Raw genomic sequence first — 13096 nt, 5'->3', positions numbered from 1 at the left:
TTTAAAAAGTAGCTGGTAATTGAAGATTGTGAATTTTCAATTTTATTTACTTTTATGGAATTGTCTTATGTATAAATTCAAGTCTGCATTAACCAAGAAATGAATCGGTTTTATTTCTCAGGTTAGACCACTTCTTTAGTAGAAGCATACATTGGTGCTAATATCAGAGAGAAATAGAAAACACTTTGCTGAAGCCATGATCATAGAAACATATAAAACCAAACCACACAACCTGTGTCAGATGCTCTAATCAGTTAGGGACAGTGATGTGGGTCAAAGAGAAAAAGAAAGGGAAGCAGGAGGAATCCACAACAAGAGAACATTTAAACACATCAAAGGAAGTGGTGCATTTAGTTTCATCTCATTTATACATGTTTATGCTCAAGATGCTACAGCTTGTGGAGTGTTTCAACAGCACACCTCAGGGGATCCCTTGGCATGCCTGCCCCCAAAGGTATGAAATTCGATTGGGACCCGGTGGGTGCATGAGAACTCCCCTCCCTGTACTTCCCTGAGCAGAGATACAATTTCTGGTGCAGGACAAGTGCTTCAGTCACTGCCCTGTAACCCCAGTCCTGTCCAGTGCTGCTCATCATGAAAGACTCTCAGTCTCTGTGACTAAACTTCAACGTGTTCCCAACATGGAAAGAGTGAAGGACATTTCTAGTTTCATCAGGCCCCTTAAACAATCACTATTAAAAGGATTCAAAATCAAAGAGAGCTGGATTGAAAGCCAAATAGTGTGAATTTATATCACCTTCTTGGCACTTTTTTTTTGAAACAGTGTTATAATCATAACATTGTTATTGAATGTATCAGTACATGGTTATTGAATATGTGGAAACAGAAACACAGGTTTCCTGGACTAGGTTTAACTAAAGGAAGTGTTGTACAAATAGAACAGGAGACCAGACCATGGAACCTCATCCTGTATTACTTAAATGAAAATCTATAGGTGCATAATGCTGATAACAGCATATGATTTTATGCAAAAGAACTGGCATCTCTTTTAAATGAGAGGTTTTTTTTTTTGCATTACATATGGGAATATAAGCATTTGTACACTTCATTTTTTTTTTGTTTTGTTTTTTAGAGTGTTAGGGGGAGGGGAAGAAGGAAAGGGAGAGAGAATTTTAAATAGATTCCACACTCAGCTTTGATCCCAATGTGGGGCTCCATGTTACAACACCTGAGCCAAAATCAAGAGTGAGACACTTAAACAACTGAGCTACCCAGGCTCCCAGAGCCTTGGTACACTTATAAAAAATGTTAGAAACTTTGTTGTACCAAATGTCTTTTACCCGAATGGGTATACATTAAATGAAGTACATTTCAAACAATGGGTTTTAGAACTCTGATGGTTACTAGGCATGTTCTATGTATAATTCAATTGAATCAGACAAGCTCTAAGCAGGAAAGTTGAAGATATCCAGGCAAAAAGAATGATTATTTTTTAGGATAGGAACCACTGGTGGCGTGGAGAACAGAGAAGAACCCCTTTCTGAAGTTCATCAAAACTTAACAGCCACGAAAGTTCTGTGACATGTCTGTCTACTGTGGGTGGAAATGAAATCTCACAAACCTTATCTAAGATAAAGATTGGAATTAATCCAGGAATTTTCTCCTTTCAAATGTGCTAAGTTTATGTTTCTTTATGCATCATTGTTTTGCATTTTATATTTGTATGTTATATATGTTTGTGTTATATGTATGGATATATATGATAATTTTTCCAAGGAGAATTCAGTTATATTGCTTTATTAATTAATCAACAGCAGGATTGCTCATTGATACAGATTAAAAAACAACAACAACTCATAATTGTTTCCAAACAGGTACACTGAGAACCATTTCCATAAATGCAAAGTGAAAAGAGATGTCCAGTTTTCCCAGCACCATTTATTGAAGAGACTGTCTTTTTTCCATTGCATATTTTTACCTACTTTATCAAAGATTATTTAACCATAGTGTTGAGGGTCCACATCTGGGCTCTCTATTCTGGTCCATTGGTCTATATATCTGTTTTTGTGCCAGTACCATGCTGTCTTGGTGATCACTGCTTTGTAATATAGTTTGAAATCAGGCAACGCGATGCCCCCAGCTTTACTTTCATTTTCAATATTTCCTTGCAGATTTGGGATCTTTTCTGATTCCATACAAATTGTAGGATTGTTTGTTCCAGCACTTTAAAAAATGTCATTGGAATTTTGATTGGGATGGTTAGAAAGTATAGATTGCTCTGGGCAGTGTAGATATTTTAACAATATTTATTCTTCTGATCCAAGAACATGGAATGTTTTTCCATCTTTTTGTGTCTTCTTCAATTTCTTTCATGAGTGTTCTGTAGTTACTAGAGTGTAGAACTTTTACCTCTTTGGTTAGGTTTATTCCGAGGTATCTTATGATTTTTGGTGCTATTGTAAATGGAATAGGTCCTCTAATTTCTCATTCTACAGTTACACTGCTAGTGTATAATAAAGCAACTGATTTCTGTGCATTGAGTTTGTATCCTGCCACATTACTGAATTGCTGTATGGGTTCTAGTAATTTGGGGATGGAGTCCTTTGGTTTTCGCATATAAAGTATCATGTCATCTGCAAAAAGAGAGAGTTTGACTTATTTTCCCAATTTGAATACATTTTATTTCTTATTGTTGTCTGACTTCTGTTGCTAGGACTTCAAGTACTATGTTGAACAATAGTGGCGAGAGTGGGCATTCTTCACATGTTCCTGATCTTAAGGGAAATGTTCTCAGCTTTTCCCCATTGAGGATGATATTCAATGTGAGTTTTTCATAGACGGATTTTATGAACTTGAGGAATGTCCCCCTATCCTTATACTCTGAAGACTGTTAATCAGGAAAGGATGCTGTATTTTGTCAAATGCTTTTTCTGCATCAATTGAGAGGACCATATGGTTCTTCTCTCTCCTGTTTAATGTGTTCTATCACATTGATTGATTTGCGAATGTTGAACCACCCTTGCATCCGGGGACAAGTCCCACTTGTTCATGGTGGGTGATCCATTTAATGTATTGTTGGATCCTATTAGCTATGATTTTTCTTGAGAATTTTGGAACCCATATTCATCAGGGATATCCATCTGAAATTCTCCTTTTTGATGGGGTCTTTCCCTGGTTTGCACATTAAGGTAATGCTGGCCTCATAGAATGAGTCTGGAAGCTTTCCTTCTGTTTCTATTTCCTAAAACAGCTTCAGGAGGACAGGTATTATTTCTTCCATGAATGTTTGGTAGAATTCCCCAGGGTATCCATCAGGACCTGGACTCTTGTTTTTTTGGGGAGGTTTTTAGTCACTGCTTACCTCAAAAAATTAAAAACAGAACTACCCTATGACCCAACAATTGCACAACTGGTTATTTACCCCAAAGACACAGATGTAGTGAAAAGAACAGCCATATGGACCCCAATGTTCATAGCAGCAATGTCTGCAATAGCCAAACTGTGGAAAGAGCTGAGATCCCCTTCAACAGATGAATGGATAAAGAAGATGTGGTCCCTATATACAATGGAATATTACTCAGCCATCAGAAAGCATGAATACCCAACTTTTACATCAGCATGGATGGGACTGGAGGACATTATGCTAAGTGAAATAAGTCAAGCAGAGAAATCCGATTATCATACGGTTTGACTTATTTATGGAACATAAGGAAGAGCATGGAGGATATTAGTGGGTGGAATGGAAAAATGAAGGGGAGGGAATTGGGGGAAGTGCCTGACCATGAGAGACTATGGACTCTGAGAAATAAACTGAGGGTTCTAGAGGGGAGGGTGTGGGGGGATGGGTTATCCCGGTGGTGGGTATTAAGGAGGGCACGTACTGCATGGAGCACTGGGTGTTATACGAAAACAATGGATCATGGATCACTACATCAAAAACTAATGATGTACTGTTTGGTGACTAACATAATATAATAACATAAATTAAATAACAAAAAATTAACACAAAGTGAATTCTCTTAGACAGTTCAGTATCCAATAAGGGAGATATATTAAAAATATTCTATGTTTGCTACACAAACAAATTGTCCTTTGCAGCTAAAATTAGATCCTTTGTCACCACTTAAGGTTTTCCTTTTTTAAGATTTTATTTTAATTCCAGTTAGTTAATGTACAGCGGAATATTAGTTTCAGGTATACAATATGGTGATTCAACACCACATACAGGGGCGCGTGGGTGGCTCAGTCGTTAAGCGTCTCCCTTCGGTTCAAGTCATGGACCCAGAGTCGTGGAATCGGGCCCTGCATCGGGCTCCCTGCTCCGCAGGGAGCCTGCTTCTCCCTCTCCCACTCCCCCTGCTTTGTTCCCTCTCTCACTGTGTCTCTCTTTGTCAAATAAATAAATAAAATCTTAAAAAAAAAACACTTCAATACAACACCTGGTGCTCATCGCAAGTGCACTCCTTAATTCCTATCTCTATATAAAAAATCCCCCACACCGTGCCCTCCTGACCATCAGCTTTTTCTCGAGACTTAAGGGTTTTTTATTGGTTTGCCTCTCTCATTTTTCCCCTTTGCTCTCAAGTGTCTTAAATTTACATGTGAGTTAAATCATTTGGTATTTATCTTTCTCTGACTGATTTATTTCACTTAGCTTAATACTTTTAGCTAAATTCATGTCATTACAAATGCTAAGAGATTATTCCGTTTTTATGGGCAAGTAATATTAATGTATTAGTACATATATTTTTTCATTAATATAAATGTGAATCTATTTCTGTGTTCTTTATTCTGTTCCATTAATCTATGTGTCCGTTTTTATGACTGTACCATATTACATTGATTATTACACATTTGTAATATAACCTGAAGACTGGAATCGTGATGCCTCCCATTTTGTTTTTGTTTTTCCTTTGTTTTTAAAATTTATTTTTATTTTATTTTATTTATATATTATGTTCAATCAGCTAACATGTAGTACATCATTATTTTTTGATGTAGTGTTCAATGAATCATTGGTTTCTTATAATGCCAAGGGCTCATCACAATACATGTCCTGGTTGTTTTTCTTTTTCAAGATTTCTTTGGCTATTAGGGATCTTTTGTGATTCCATACAAAATTTTGGATTCCTCGCTCTAGCTCTGAGAAAAGTGCTGTTGGTATTTTGATAGAGATTTCATTAAATGTGTGGATTGCTTTGGGTACTATAGACATTTTCACAATATTAATTCTTCCATCCATGAACATAGAATGTCTTTCCATTTATTCATGTCATCTTCAATTTCTTTCACTCCATGTTTCGTAGTTTTCATAGTACAGGTCTTTGACCTCTCTAGTTAGTTTTATTCTTGGGTATCTTATGATTTTATGTTCAATTGCAAATAACAGTGTTTCCTTACTTTTTCTTTCTGCTGCTTCATTTTCAGTATATAGAAGTGTAACAGAGATCTGCACATTCATTTTGTATCCTGTGATTTTACTAAACTAAATGATAGTTTTTGTGTGGGATCTTTAGGGTTTTCTGTATAGAGTATGATGTCATCTACAAATTGTGAAAATTTTACTTCCTTCTACCCAATTTTGACCTCTTTATTTGTTTTTTTGTGATCAACTGATTTTTTAATTTTTTATTGTTATGTTAATCACCATACATTACATCATTAGATTTTGATGTAGTTTTCCATGATTCATTGTTTGTGCATAACACCCAGTGGTTCACGCAGAAGGTGCCCTCTTTAATATCCATCACCAGGCTAAGGCATCCCCCCACCCCCTCCCTTCTAGAACACTCCGTTTGTTTATCAGAGTCCACTGTGTGAGACCAGAGGAAATCCAGGTCTCCTACTCCTCCATCATCTTGCTCTGCCCCCTCTTTTATTTCTTTTTGTTGTTTAACTGTGGGAGAGCCATAAGGGAGTCCAGTCTCCCGGAGCCCTCTGAGCAACCACCTCCAACCGAGCTTGGCACTAGACAAACATGTCATCTGGACAGAGGGGTGACCAGGTGCCTTAGGACCACAAGCACTACATCTCAGCTTTGTACCAGGCAAAGGAATCACAAAGTCTTAAGAACACAAGCCCTCCATCTCAGCTTTGTACCAGGCCAAGGAATCACAAAGTCACTGGGCCAAGTGCAAGCCTTCCAATGCAACAGAGAAGAGTGCAATTGAGTCCCCAGAACCCCAGGCCTCCTGGGAACATTGAGAATATGAAACCTCCAACCGTGCTCTGCACTGTGCAACTAAGGACCATGGACAGAGGGCTGAGGGACAGTCCTCTGAACAGGAGCCCTCCCTTCTGCTGTTCTTGTGCAGGAGAACACAAATACAGTCAAATCCAAAGAACACCATGCTTGCGAGGAGCCTCCAGACCATGAACCCTCCAGCCCAGCTTGGCACTGGTAAAGGAGACCCCTGGACACTGGACTGAGTGGAAGTCTTCTAAATGGGAGCTCTCCAACCCAGAAGAACACAATAAAACTGAATCCTAACAACAGCAGACCAAGCAGGGGCTCCTCCAACACCCAGCTGGGCACATGGTAAAGGAGTCACCTGACTGACTGAGATTATGAGCCATTCATCCAAACAGAGCACAGGGCCATAGGGTCCCCAGAACAGGAGATCACTGGGAGTCCTCAAGCCACACCCTGTCCAATATTGCTCAGCATTAGCTACAAGAATCCTCTGAACACCAGGCTGACTGGGAGCCCTCAGACCACAAGTGTGGCACATGTCAATCAGGTCCCCAGAAAACCAGGCTATCTCAGGCTAGGAGCCCTCCAATCCAGGTTGGCACTGGGCAAAAAAAAATCACCTGGACCGTAGTCTGAGCAGGAACACTCCGATGATGAGCTATGTAACCCAGCAGAGCATAAAGCAATCAGGTTTTTAGGACACCAGGATTTCCAGGAGCCCTCTGACCAAAAACCCTCCAACCAGTCCTGGAAGTGGACAAATGCATTATCTGAACAGTGGGCCAAACAGGAGCCTTCATACAAGCACTCCAACCCAACCCTTCACCAAGAAAATGATTCACCTGGACACTGGGGCAAAGGGGGGAGTCTTCTAAGGTAGCAGAGAGCACAGCAAAAATTTCTCTGGTACACCAGGCCCACTGGATGCCCTGAGACCATGACGCCTCCAACACAACTGCACACGGTGGAAAGCAGTCCCCTGCACACTGGGTTGATTAAGAATACTCTAACTAGGAGCTCTTCATCACAACAAAGCATAGGGCAATTGAGTCTTCACAGTACTGGGCCACTCAGGAACCTTCAGACCCCAAGCCATCCAACTCAGCTTGACAGTAGACAAAGGACTCACTTGGACGCCAGGATGACTGAACGTCCTATGAATGGAGGCCCATCTACCGAGCAGAACACTCCAATTGAGTCCCTAGAGCACCAGGCCCACTGTGACCCTGGAACCCCAGGCTTCTGTTTGAACTTGGCGCTGAGCCCAGTCTCTCAGACACCAGGCTGACCAGGAGACCTCTGACTGAAAGTCCTCCAAACCAGTAGAGCACAGGAAAATGGGGTTCCCAGAACACAGGTTGACTGGGAGCCATCTGGTTATGACTCCTCCAACCCAGCTCTGCAATGGGCCAACAAGTCCCTTGAACACTGTGCTGACTGGAAGGCCTTTAACTAAGGTGACACTAGGGAAATTAAGTCTTCACTGGCCTGGGATGGATTTCAGACTAAGGTCCTTCTGTCTTGTGACCAGGTTAGCTTTCTATTTTGGGGAGTTCTCCTCAGGAGAAAAGGATATCATGCCCAAAAAGAGGAGCCAGAACAAAAGTTTGAAAAGTTTGAAATAGAATGCATGGCAGAAGATCATTTGGGGGTCTGGGACGAAGCTGTGGAAGAGACCCTAGGCCCTGAGTACAGAGGAGTCATTGACTAAGTAAGGACTTCCAGAAGAAGGAGAGGTGCTCCAGCCTGGAAGGAGAAGTGGAGACTTTAGGAAAACAACCTGAATAGTGGGGTGAGAGGCAGGCTCAGATTCATAAGGTGGGGAGACACTTTGGGTACATGAAGGTCTTGCTGGAAGCTTTTGCCTTCCAGGCAATGTTGTCCAAGGGGTCTCTAGGAGTGGATTTGTGGCAAGTTTTAATATTTGTCAGGGGACTAAATAAATCATTTAAAACCATCAATTCAGATAGACTAATCCACAAGAAACGACTCCTGAGTGATTGTGATTTGCAGCCTGGCTTAAAGTCATTACTACACCGTATGAATCATCACCTTCTCCTAATGGTGGGCAGGGGTCTCCATGGCTCTGAGAAAGTGTCGGTGAAGCATGCAGAGATGACCTTGAGCACAACCTTCCTCACACCATCAACACTATCAGACATACTGATTTCTAGAACCCAAGATCAGCTGATGAGTTCAGCCCCATTTTAACAGGAAGAAAAGGATAAGCTTTTGTCCATACAGATCTATTTCTGTAAAATCGATTTTGCCCCTAGACTTACCATTCACGCTGTGGCAAATTTGAGTCTGGACCCAGGTGTGAAGGTTCCAAACTCTGGCCTCCACAGCAAGCATTTCTTGACTACATGTTCCTATGTGATGCAGAAGTTTGAAGAGCAAATGTGACAAGAAGATGAGGGAACCAGGGAAGATGGAGGCCAGTTATCATATGGTTTCACGTATTTTTGAAACATAAGGAATAGTATGGATGATATTAGGAGAAGGAAGGGAAAAACGAAGTGGGGGAAATCAGAGGGGGAGACGAACCATGAGAGACTATGGACCAAGTAAAAAAATGAGGGTTTCAGAGGGGAGCAGGGTGGGGAATGGGGTAGCCGAGGGATGGGCATTTAGGAGGGTATGTGTTGTAATGTGCACTGGGAGTTTTATGCAAATAATGAATCACTGAACACCATTACATCAAAAACTAATGATGATTTTATACACAAACAATGCAACATGGAACAGTACATTAAGTAATGATGTACTGTATGGTGACTAACATAACATACTAAAAAATAAATAAAAAAAACTAATGATGTTCTGTGTCGTGACTAACATATTAAAAGATAAAAAAATTAAAAATGAAGGTTTATATAAGGGGGAAAAAGAATGTAAAAAATGCATGTTCAATAAGAAAAATGGACTTCTGAGGATTGTAAGGTTAAATAGGTTAGAGAAAGAAAGGAAAAACTGATTCATTATTCGATATTTCAGAAAATTAAATGAAGGCAGTAATCTGCATTAGAGAATAATTTTTCCTATAGTATTTCATTCACAAATATAGCAAGAGGACTTAAACATTATATACAAGAAGAATTTTATAATATATGGGATAACTATCTAAAAGCCTCTAAATTAGCGCAAGAAACTATAAACCAGTTTCACCTGACATGCATGGGTTGATAATCTGACAACTCTTATACACAGAAAGAGAAAAAGTGAAGGTACCAGTGAGAGTTTAAATTTTCATCCAGCTACAAGAGGAGAGAGTGACAAATCCAAATGCATGTGTTGTTGATTAGGAACATCTGGAAGCCCGAGGCTTCCCCTTGGCCCAAGAGAGATGTGCCAGTAGAGATACCAGGTGAATGTGAGGCTTGGAGGAAAAGGTCCAAAGGCTCTAAATCAGGGGAGCTGGTTTGCCACACACACACGTGTGCAAGCCCACAAGCAACTCAGATTCTCGACCAATCTTCCCCACATACATGGCGATGGTCAACTCCGCACTTTCCCTCTCACGTGCCTCCTATCTAAGCCAACTGATTTCAGTGTTCTGCCTGGCTCCACAAATATGACTTCACTAACTGCTTGGAAGCTGTCATGATGTCATCAGAATCGGGTTCCCCAGATGCGGAGAGCATCTAGACACCAAACTAAGTGTGTAACCAGTCACGATTTGTGGGGGGTTGGTTGAAAATGCCAGGGCATACACACACACATAAATAAATGAATGAATGAATGAATGAATGAATAAAGATTTTATTTATTTGACAGAGAGAGACACAGCAAGAGAGGGAACACAAGCAGGGGATTGGGAGAGAGAGAAGCAGGGTTCCCACTGAGAAGAGAGCCCGATGTGGGACTCGATTCTATGATCCTTTTGTCATACCTGAGCCAAAGGCAGATGCGTAATGACTGAGCCACCCAGGGCCCCACAAAATCAAAATTAAAAAATACATGTAGTACCAAAAAAATAAAAATATAAATGAACGGGAAAAATGAGAACAGTCAAATGAAAACTGACAAAAGTTCCAATAAACAAAATAAATATAAACAAAGAAAAGAAAGATAGAAAACAATGTAGTTAAATACAAAGGATCTTAATTAGGTGGCTATTCTTTGGTGGCCAAAGTTGACTCGAGTTCCATATCCACATGACAGAATCTGAAGTGATTTGGAAGGGTCTTTACTGGATCCAGTCCTACAGAGGGTCCCCGGAGTCTCAACACCATGATTTGATGTCTGGGCTGTAATCCTGGAGAGAAGCTAGTGGGAGTAGGAAAGGCACATTCATCCAGAGGAGAGCGGGTGGGGCACGTCCACCTGCCCAGGGCAAGCACTTGGCTCAAGTGGTCCCGATGTCCTCCTGAGGACCTCTTCCAACAAAGGTCTGAACAAGTAAAGACAGGGTTACCACAGGAAACTGTCAAAATAATTGGGAGTGGGCAATCCAGGGGTGGGCCATATCAGGCACTGATAACGCACGGAATGCCGGGTACTGCCCAGTCGACCAGCCAGTGCTCTGGGACCCAAGTGACTCCATCAGCATGGCTCCCACCAGCACAACAAAGAGTTAGTTTCTGTCAGATGCCCTGCTCCCTGCTTGAATTCCCCAAAGACGCTGATAACGTTCCAGGGATTGTGAAAGTAGAAGGGACCACCCGGATTGCCGGCACACATGCTGTAGGGATGTGATCCATGGAGGATTGGGGGAAGGGGAAAGAGAGAGGCTTGCATATGGCTGCTGTCAGAATGAAAACCGAATTTGGTGGCCAGCATTCCCACCAAGAATCCCTCTTTTGAAATAAGCAAGCTAGATGTCAGGTGGCAGAGACCGAGTCAAGATTCATCACTTATTTCAGATGTCATTTGGAAAAATATAGCATATACCTTGTGGATCTGCACTTAGGATGCATTTTTGGAGTTTACCTTGAAGTTTCTTAGGAACAGTGGGATTCTCTTTCTTTCTCCTAAAGTGCTTTCACCCCCTCACTCTCACTGCGCGTCTCAACTCATTGGCATGCCATCACATGGCTTGACAGCGGTTGGAAATTCCCTAGATCCTTGTCTATCACCCGTTCCGAGAGGCAGGTGGAGGATTGCCTGTGTCCCATTGAGAAGCCCCTTAGGTGGATCCATGAGCGGCAATGGCACAGGAACCCCCAGACTGGGAAGGAGTCCACAGGGCAGAAAGTGAAGACCAGAGACCGCACCACCAGTTTGCATTCATGAGAAGCCTTCCTTATAGGGTTGCCATTTTCCCTGCAACAGGTCCACTCCCACCCAGATCCCAATGGAGATAGCTTGTTTTGAAGCCGATGCTGCAAGGTGCTCTGAAAGCATTGTTCCAGCAGAACCCATAAATTGGCATCAACACCAGAGAATGATTAACCCGAGAACTAGACATTCAAGAACAAGAATCCAAGTAGGCTTCAAATTCTCTTTCATTTTTTCCTGGGGGACAAGGTGTGGACACAATCCAGCCCAAGGCACTGCATGTCAATCACCATGCTCACCTTGGGAGCACAGAAGCTTTGGCCCCTCTATGTGTATCCCTGTTGAGCACGTGACCTTAATAGTCTTTCCAAGTCATTAACTCGTGGGACACAGGCACGCAAGGCCTGGGACATTCCAAAAGGTCAACATATCTTTGTTGTAAATCCCTAGAGGTCATTTGTCCAGAGTTATAGAATGGCCCACACAATACACTCTGAAACCTTAGGTATGAGAAAAAATATATATATACATAGTTCATGTCTACAGGTTTTGCCTGATCATCGGTTCTTCTTTTGCTACTTAGATGTGGCCCCAGAACTGGTGCACGAGACAGCTAAATCAGTGCCAATTGGCGTCTGCAAATTCCCACGTGGAAGGTCCATCGCGTGGACAGGACAGCCTCCGGCTTGGACTCAAGGTGACTCACAAGCATACCAAAGAGTTCAATTCTTGAAATTTGCCTTGACACAGGAAAGGGTCAGCATGCGGTTGCCAAGTGCATGTCAAGAAGGCTTGTTACGAACCCATGCTATCTGGTTCCAGCCACATTTCTGTTCCCTCAGATTCAGAGAGCACCTCTCTGCCTATTACTCTTCTCTTTCCCTGAGTTCCAGACCCTGTGCACCTGCTTGCTGACCAGACAGCTCCATCTGTGCTCACCTTTGAAATAAGGAATTAACGGGAGCTTCCTGTGTGCAAGTGGGGAACAAACATGGGAGCTTCCAGATCACATCCTTTTTTTTTTTTTTTTTGTAGTTTTAGAGGTAGAATTTAGTGATGCATCAGTTGCATATAACACCCAATGTTCATTCCTAGTGCCCTCCCTAATGCCCATTACCTAATTACCCCTTCTCCACACCCACCTCCACTCAAGGGACCCTCACTTTCATTCCTATAGTTAAGAGTTTCTTATGGTTTACCTCCGTATCTGTTTTCATCTTATTTTATTTTGTCTTCCCTTCCTCTATATTTATCGGTTTTGTTTCTTAAGTTCCAAATATGAGTGAAATCATATGGTACTTGTCTATCTGTGACTGACTAATTTCAAGTAGCATTATACCCTCTTTTTTCATCCACATCATTGCAAATGGCAAGGTTTCGTTTTTCTTGGTGGCTGAGTATCATTCCATTGTGTATATATAATAAATCTTCTTTATCCAGACTTCAAAAAGATCTGTATTTGCACCCTGCTGCTGATAATACTTTGCAGTCGCTTCCTCAAGTAGACTCCCTCATCTCCACTGCATCCTCAGCTATATCACAGCACATTCACGTCTCCACACTTGCTCCCTTCCAAAGGGTGGTCCCTTGTCTATATGTAGACTTGCAGCATTTGTATTCTTAGATCTCTGATTGATTTCTTGGGTTTTCAGAATGATTTGATAAGTATGTAGTTGTATTTGAGGGATGAGACAAACTTAACTCTTCCCGTCAGTTCTTTCT

This window comes from Eumetopias jubatus, unplaced genomic scaffold (genome assembly GCF_037043125.1).
Source record: "Eumetopias jubatus isolate StellerSeaLion01/CBP00866 unplaced genomic scaffold, mEumJub1_p1.0 scaffold_30, whole genome shotgun sequence".
NCBI classification, from domain to species: Eukaryota; Metazoa; Chordata; class Mammalia; order Carnivora; family Otariidae; genus Eumetopias; species Eumetopias jubatus.
Note: the sequence above shows the minus strand (reverse complement) of the source record.